The sequence below is a fragment of the Pteropus alecto genome, unplaced genomic scaffold (genome assembly GCF_000325575.1).
Source record: "Pteropus alecto unplaced genomic scaffold, ASM32557v1 scaffold7, whole genome shotgun sequence".
NCBI classification, from domain to species: domain Eukaryota; kingdom Metazoa; phylum Chordata; class Mammalia; order Chiroptera; family Pteropodidae; genus Pteropus; species Pteropus alecto.
Window position 1 is genome coordinate 59,240,956 of NW_006494614.1, and position 6,641 is coordinate 59,247,596.

The following is a 6,641-nucleotide window of genomic DNA, read 5'->3' on the forward strand; positions in this document are numbered from 1 at the left end:
TGTATGCCCACCTCACAGGGGATGAGGAAAGCTCCAGACTGAGGCAAAGGCCCAGGCAGGCGGCAGGTGTTTCACTGAGATGCTCCCGAACCGAATGTGCACAAGAACCACCTGGGGGTCTTGTTAAAATGCAGATTCCGATTCATTCCACCTTGAGAGGAGTTGAGATTCTACATTTCTCACAAACTCTGGGAAGGCAGGAGCCACTGGTCCCACACTTTGAGACCACCTCTGCAGCCCACACATTGTCAGCTAACATGGCGGAGTATCAAAAACGGCCCCGTTCCAGAAAATGCAGGCCCATGAAGGTCAGATCTTGAATTCAGATGCACCCCTGTTTATCCCTGACATGCAGGCTCAAAGCCCCTCAAGTGTGTTAAAACAGACTGTGGGGCCATCCCCAGCATTTCTTTCTGACTCAGTGGATCTGGAGCAGAGTCTGAGGATCTGCTCTTCTTACCTGCTCCCAGGTGGTGCTGATGCTGTGGGGCCAGGGACTCCACTTTGAGAATCGCTGCTTTCAGTTAAACATCTTCAATGCCCAGAGCATCAATCAGCCCTTATCTGTAGGACACCAGATGGCCCCCACACTTTTTCTCCAAGCGGTTTCTAATGGTCTCAACCCCCGACTGTGTCATCTCCTTGAGGCAGACTCTGTTCATACCTTTTCAGGCTCCGCACAGCAGGTAGTCAATAAACGCTTGACAGGCTTGACCATGTGGCCAGCCTCCCAGCATGCACCAGTAAGAAGGGAGCGGGATTGGGCTGAGTTGCTCAGAGCTGGACCACATCTCTGGCAGCATTAATTACGCTGCTACCACAAGAGCAGTGCTCACCGGGAACCTGTGCTCACAGCAAGTGCCGGACACCCCCACACCGAATCCCAAAGGAGTGTCGCCATCCTCGCACTGCACAGAGCAGGAACTGGGCTCAGGCGGGCGAAGCCAGTGGCTCAGAAGGTCACTGCTGGCAAGCGACAGGACTGGGATTCAGCCTTGGGTGTGTGTCATCTCAAAGTCTGTGATGTCATGCTGTCTCCCACACCCTGCCCTGACTCTGACAGTGCCCCGGACAGGAAGTGCTGAATGAATGAAAAAAATGCATGAATGAATAAATGGAGGATGAATACACAGACTCCAGAAAAGAGAGAAAAAGGAAAGTCGCAAGATATCCCCCATGCAGTGATCTGAATCTGCTTGTCACAAATTTCCACAAGCTGCGGGGCTTAACACCACAGAAATTCATCCTCTCATGGTCGGAGTCTGAGAAAGGCCGAGCTCTTTCCCAAGGCTGTGGGCGAGGACTCTGCCTGCCCCCTCCTGCTCCTGGGGACTCCAAGCGTCCCTTGGCTTGTGGCTGCGTCCCTCCAGTCTCTGCCTCCGTCTTCACGTGGCCTTCTCCCTGTGCGTGTCCTGTCCTTATCATTGGATATAGGCCGCCTTAGATATTCCGGGATGATTTCATCTCAGGAATCTTAATTTAATTACACCTCTAAAGACGCTGTTTCTAAATAAGGTCACATTCATAGGCTCTGGGGGCACGAACATATCTTTTAGGGCCCACTATTCAGCCCACGACATCCCGTGTATCTGGAGTCTGATTGTGTTCTCAGTCTTCAGTTAGTTGTTTGACAAACACAGATTGATTGAGCACCCACTGCATGCTGGGCCCTAGGGATTCAGGGGTGGAAGAGAAGGTCTCTGCTCTGGAGGAGGAGACAGACTGTTGAGTGGGGAGGTCAAGACTAGACAACCTCGGTCCAGTGGGAGAGGGAGTGAACCGAGGGAGTGAACTGTGAGACTGGGTGGTGGGGAGGGGCTGGAGGAGGCGCAGGAGCTGAGAAGTCTGTGCACCTTTGGTAAAAATGGAGGGAGGGGCAGACATTCAGGGGAGTGGGGAATCTCTGTGCAAAGGCTCAGCCAGGGGCACTGCCAACGTTCCCAGGAAGACCCAAGTGTTCGGGGCTGGAGTCCCCTGGGTGGAGACCCAGGCTGGGGCACCTGGGAAAGGCCCGTCTTGCTACAGTAGGGGCTGAGGCTGGTGTGGGGCGCGGTGGGGAGGCAGGGGCTGGGCGGCAGCAGGTGGAGTCAGTACAGCAGCCAGCAAGTTTAGGCTCCCCCAGGCCTTCCATTGCCCCAACCACCTACTTTCTTCTCCCAAACCACCCCTAAGGCAGGGAGAAAGACCAGCGGGCTGCAGCTTTGTACTCCTTAATCTCCGTTCCCCACACCTCCCTGCCCCTGCCTGGGTCCCTCATTAGCTGCCTATTAACGTGCATGACTTGGAAATTGGCCACTGGGCTGTGAAATTCCACTCAATGGGAAAACCTCTTAATTCTGAGGGGCTTTGATATACTCTCTCTGCCAGCATCCCAGGGCTGCTGACCTTTCTGGCAGCAGAAAGGCACCACGCAGGGCCCCATGTCTGTGGGCGCGCGGCACTCTGGTGCACAGGAAGGCAGTGAGGTGGCACACTGGTGCACTTGAGGACGAGGCAGGTGGTGGCTTAGCCCAGTGCCCAAACTCGGGACTGTCTCTCCTGTGTTTCGCTATCAGGCGAGCAACTGTCATCAAGTTGTTCCCAGGGTCCTTCTTTTCCTTCTCCACAGAGTATGGGTCACATGACAGGTTAAGAACTTTCAGAAGTGACCTTGGCTTGTTTTCCTGGAGGGTGACAGAAAGTTCTAGAAGACAAATAAGGGCAGGTCTCAAGAGCCAGTGCACCTGGCACCTAGGACTGAATGGTGATCTTTTCACTCACTGATTCTGATCTGGGCCTCGCTGGAGTCACCTGTGCAATGGGGTGACAACAGTTCCTACCCTTTAGGCCGTTAGGCGGGTTCAGTGAGCTGTGTGTGTGTTAGCTGCTGTTAAAACAAGTACACAGCAAATTCCATCACCAGTATTTATGTGTTTTTCCCTCTGCCTGATTCTAAACTTCTAGAACAGCATTTTGAAACTTGGCCACACGAAAATACCTGAGGAACTCTTCAAATTGCCAGTGCCTGACCCACCCACAGGGCTGCAGATGTTGACCTGGGACTTGCTGGCTGCAGGATTTCTGTAAAGCTCCCCAAGAGATGGAACGTGCTGTGCAGTGGACACAGCAGTTCTGAGCAAGTAGGGACCCTACCCTGTCCGACCCCTATGTCCCTGAGCCCACCTCCCTCTTTTCTCTGCAGCTTTCTGCCCCAGGGCTGGCTACAGAAAGCAATTTAATAGTGCTGGGTGGAGTGAGCCAGACTCTGAAGGGGTAAAGCCTCAAGGTCTTCAGATGACAGGAACCATGGACTTTTTAAGGCAGCCTTACCTGTGGCAGCTAACCAGGGACCCGTGTCCTCCTGTGGGAAACGTATGACAGCTCAGGGACAGAAAAACCCAGCGTGGTCAGCTGAATGACAGCCCCTAAAGATGTCTTCATCCTACTCCCAGAATCTGTGCACATATCACCTGGCATGGCAAAAGGGAATTTGCAGATCAGAGTAAGTTAAAGATCTTGGGACGGGCCTAGTATCCTGGATGGTCCAGGTGGTCCTAAATGTGACCATTGTGGCCTCAAAACAGGGACACAGACGGGGTCAGAGAGAAGGTGATGTGATGACAGAAGCAGAGGTTGGAGTGATGCACTTTGAAGATGGAGGAGGGGGCCATGAGCCAAGGAAGTTTGGAAACCTTTAGAAGCTGGAAAAGGCAGAGCAATAGATCTCCTCTGCAGCCTCCAGAGTGAAGCAGCCCTGCTGACGACACCTGAGCTTAGCCTAGTGAGACTGACTTTGGACTTCCAACCTCTCTAACTGTAGGAGAATAAATGTGTTGTTTTCAGACACATATTTGTGGTAACGTGTCTCAGCGGCAACAGAAAACTGATACACCAGCACCCTGAGTTCTGATCACTGGAAGCCCACAGGCACCCCACTCCCCACACCCACCCCCAGGCTCTACAGTAGTGGACACTTCTGCAGAATGGAGCCTCCAGGTGACATGGCCCAAGGGCCTTGCCAAGTTCTGCTGTCCCCTCCCTGTAATGAGAGGCTGGTGAGTTATGATCAGGTCCTGCTCTGGGTGAAGGAAGAGCGAATCGCACCTGGAAGGGAAAGGAAGCGTCTTCAAATAGCCTGAAAGCCGACCGTCCTCCTGTCCCTGCATCCTAAGGAGGACACTCCATGGAGGTCTCAGCAGCCAGACCACAGGCTGCATCACAGTTGCCCTAAGCAGGGCCAGCTAAGGGACAGGGAGCCCCCACGGGGGCTTCATCACCTGGGTCCCAACCCCCGAACAGCCTCCCCCAGTCTCCAAGCCAGCGTCCCCCACCCTGCCTTTGTGTAAGAATCCTCTGTGGAGGTTTGGTGCTAAAATTCACAGAACATAAAATTCACTATTTTCACCATTTTAAAGTAGACAGTTCAGTAGCATTTAGTACGTTTGCAATGTTATGAAACCACCGCCACCTAGTTCTAGAACATTTTCCTCACTCCAAAAGGTAACCCTGTACCCATTAGCTCTCATTCCTCATCTGCCCCTCTGCCAGCCCTTAAGCAACCACGAAGATGCTGTCTGTCTCTGGATTTGCCTCTTCTCACAAAGATGGACTCATACACCATGTGGCCTTTTGCGTCTGGCTCCTGGACCTAGCGCGATGTTTTCAAGTTCGTCCATTTTATGGGTGAATGCTCAGCAGATGCAGTGGGATGGTTGCCAGGGCAGGTTCACCGACTGCAGGGCCATTCTCGTCTCCTCAGGGTCATCGTGCTTGGAGTCTGCTCTCCTGTAGGAGCACAAGATGGACAAGTGCACGTGCACGGAAGACCTCAGACCTGCGTGTAACACGGTGGGGCTGATGGTGGGGCAAGGGTACCCAGCTGTCCCCATTTCTGGCTCGTCTCCACACAGAACCTTCAAGTTCCCTGCAGTCAGGGCCCCGCCTGACCCTCAAGGAACAGCGTGGTTAGGGATGAGTCCTGGGGCCCAATCTCAGTGTCTGTCCCCTCCTGGTTCCCCCAGGGCCTCCATGGACTCCCAGGTCCATCTGTGCTTGTGGTGGGTTGGTTAGTTGCTTTTTTTTTTGAATCTTAAAAAAAGATGTAACTGTTCACTAGGACAATGAGATTCCACTAAGGAGAACAGGTCCCCTCAAAGCAGGGAGTTGGCCCGGCCCAGGCCCACAGCCTTTAGGCACATCGGTCACCATAAAGTGATCTACCATTGACAGCAGCTGACATAACATAGCACTGGCCCTGTGTCAGGCACATGGCCATATGATGCACATCATCCCATGCCTGCTCAGTGAAGCCCCATGAGCAGAAAGTGGCCAGGCCAGAACTAGACCCCAGGCAGTCTGAGTCTAGGGCCAGGGCTGTAGTTCACCACCTGTGCCCTGGATGGTGACATGCTCTCTAGAACATTCTTCCCAGGTGGGCTGGGGTATCCCATGGCAACCATCAACAAGGCCTCTCTCCTTAGCACATCGTACTGGACCCATCAGGTGAGTCTTCCCGGAGATTTACTCCCCTTTCTGTGGAAGCTCTTCCCATCTGAGACCTCTCTCTAGTTCAGTCTTATCTGCTCCTTTGTCCACCATATTCCTCCCATGACTGTCTCAAGGCCCCTTTATCCAGTCATCCCCTCAGTGTGTCACTGTCCCTAAAGTGAGACAGACGTAGGACAATCGTGCAGACACCAGCAGGAGTGACAAAGGTTAAGTATTCAGGCTTTGTTCCAATCCTGTCTGCACTACTAGTTGTGTGATTCTAGCAGGTACTTGAGATCATCATCTAAGTGCCATTTCCTCCATGACCCACCAGTGTTTTTGCACAGATGAAAGTATGCACGTGTTATACTTAGCCCAGTGAGTCTGGCACCCAGCCAGAAGTACCATTCTGGCTGCAGACAGGAAAGGGTCCGCCTTCCTTTTCTATGTTACACCTCTATTAATGCGGCCCCTTTGGCAGGCATATTACGCCGCTGCCTTTCAGGTTCGCCGTCCATGCCCCAGGCCTGCAGTACTGCACAAAGCTGCTCTTTATTCAATACCAACCACAGTTTAAGTGCTGCTATTGAACTTCACCTTGTTAGTTATCCCTTGTGCAGGTTCCTTTCATGAAGCTGCAGGTTCCTAAAACTCTTGGTACCTTAACAACTCTCTTGGTTCTTGACTTAGCCTCTGGGTGTCTGTGCTTGTCCATCTCTGTCCTCTCCTATCCCAACTATGTGACCCTTCAAATGCCCAAATCCAAAATGAGTACCCTGAGACTGCCGTGAGTATGCTCGGCCCTGGGCTGGCAGGGCCACCCCATCTAAACGGGGGGACCCATCTCTGGAGAGAGCAAGCAGGGCAGTGAGTAGCCTTGGCATAGAGAAGAGACAGGGCAGAAGAGTGAGTCCCGAAGGCAAGTGACACACGTAGATGCCGACCTCAGGTCGGAACACAGACACCCCAGGTCTAAGCTCCATCTTTCAGGGGTGAGATATCCAAGACCCAGAGAGACGAGCGAACCTGAGGCTGCAGCCAGCGTGGAGACTAAATGCCCAGCTCACAGCACGGGGTCTAGAACTTCATTCTGCAATCACCTCGCCTACAGTGTTTGGATGACTACAAGACAGAGATGGAGAAGCTTTGTCTAGTTCACGCAAACCTCTCTATAA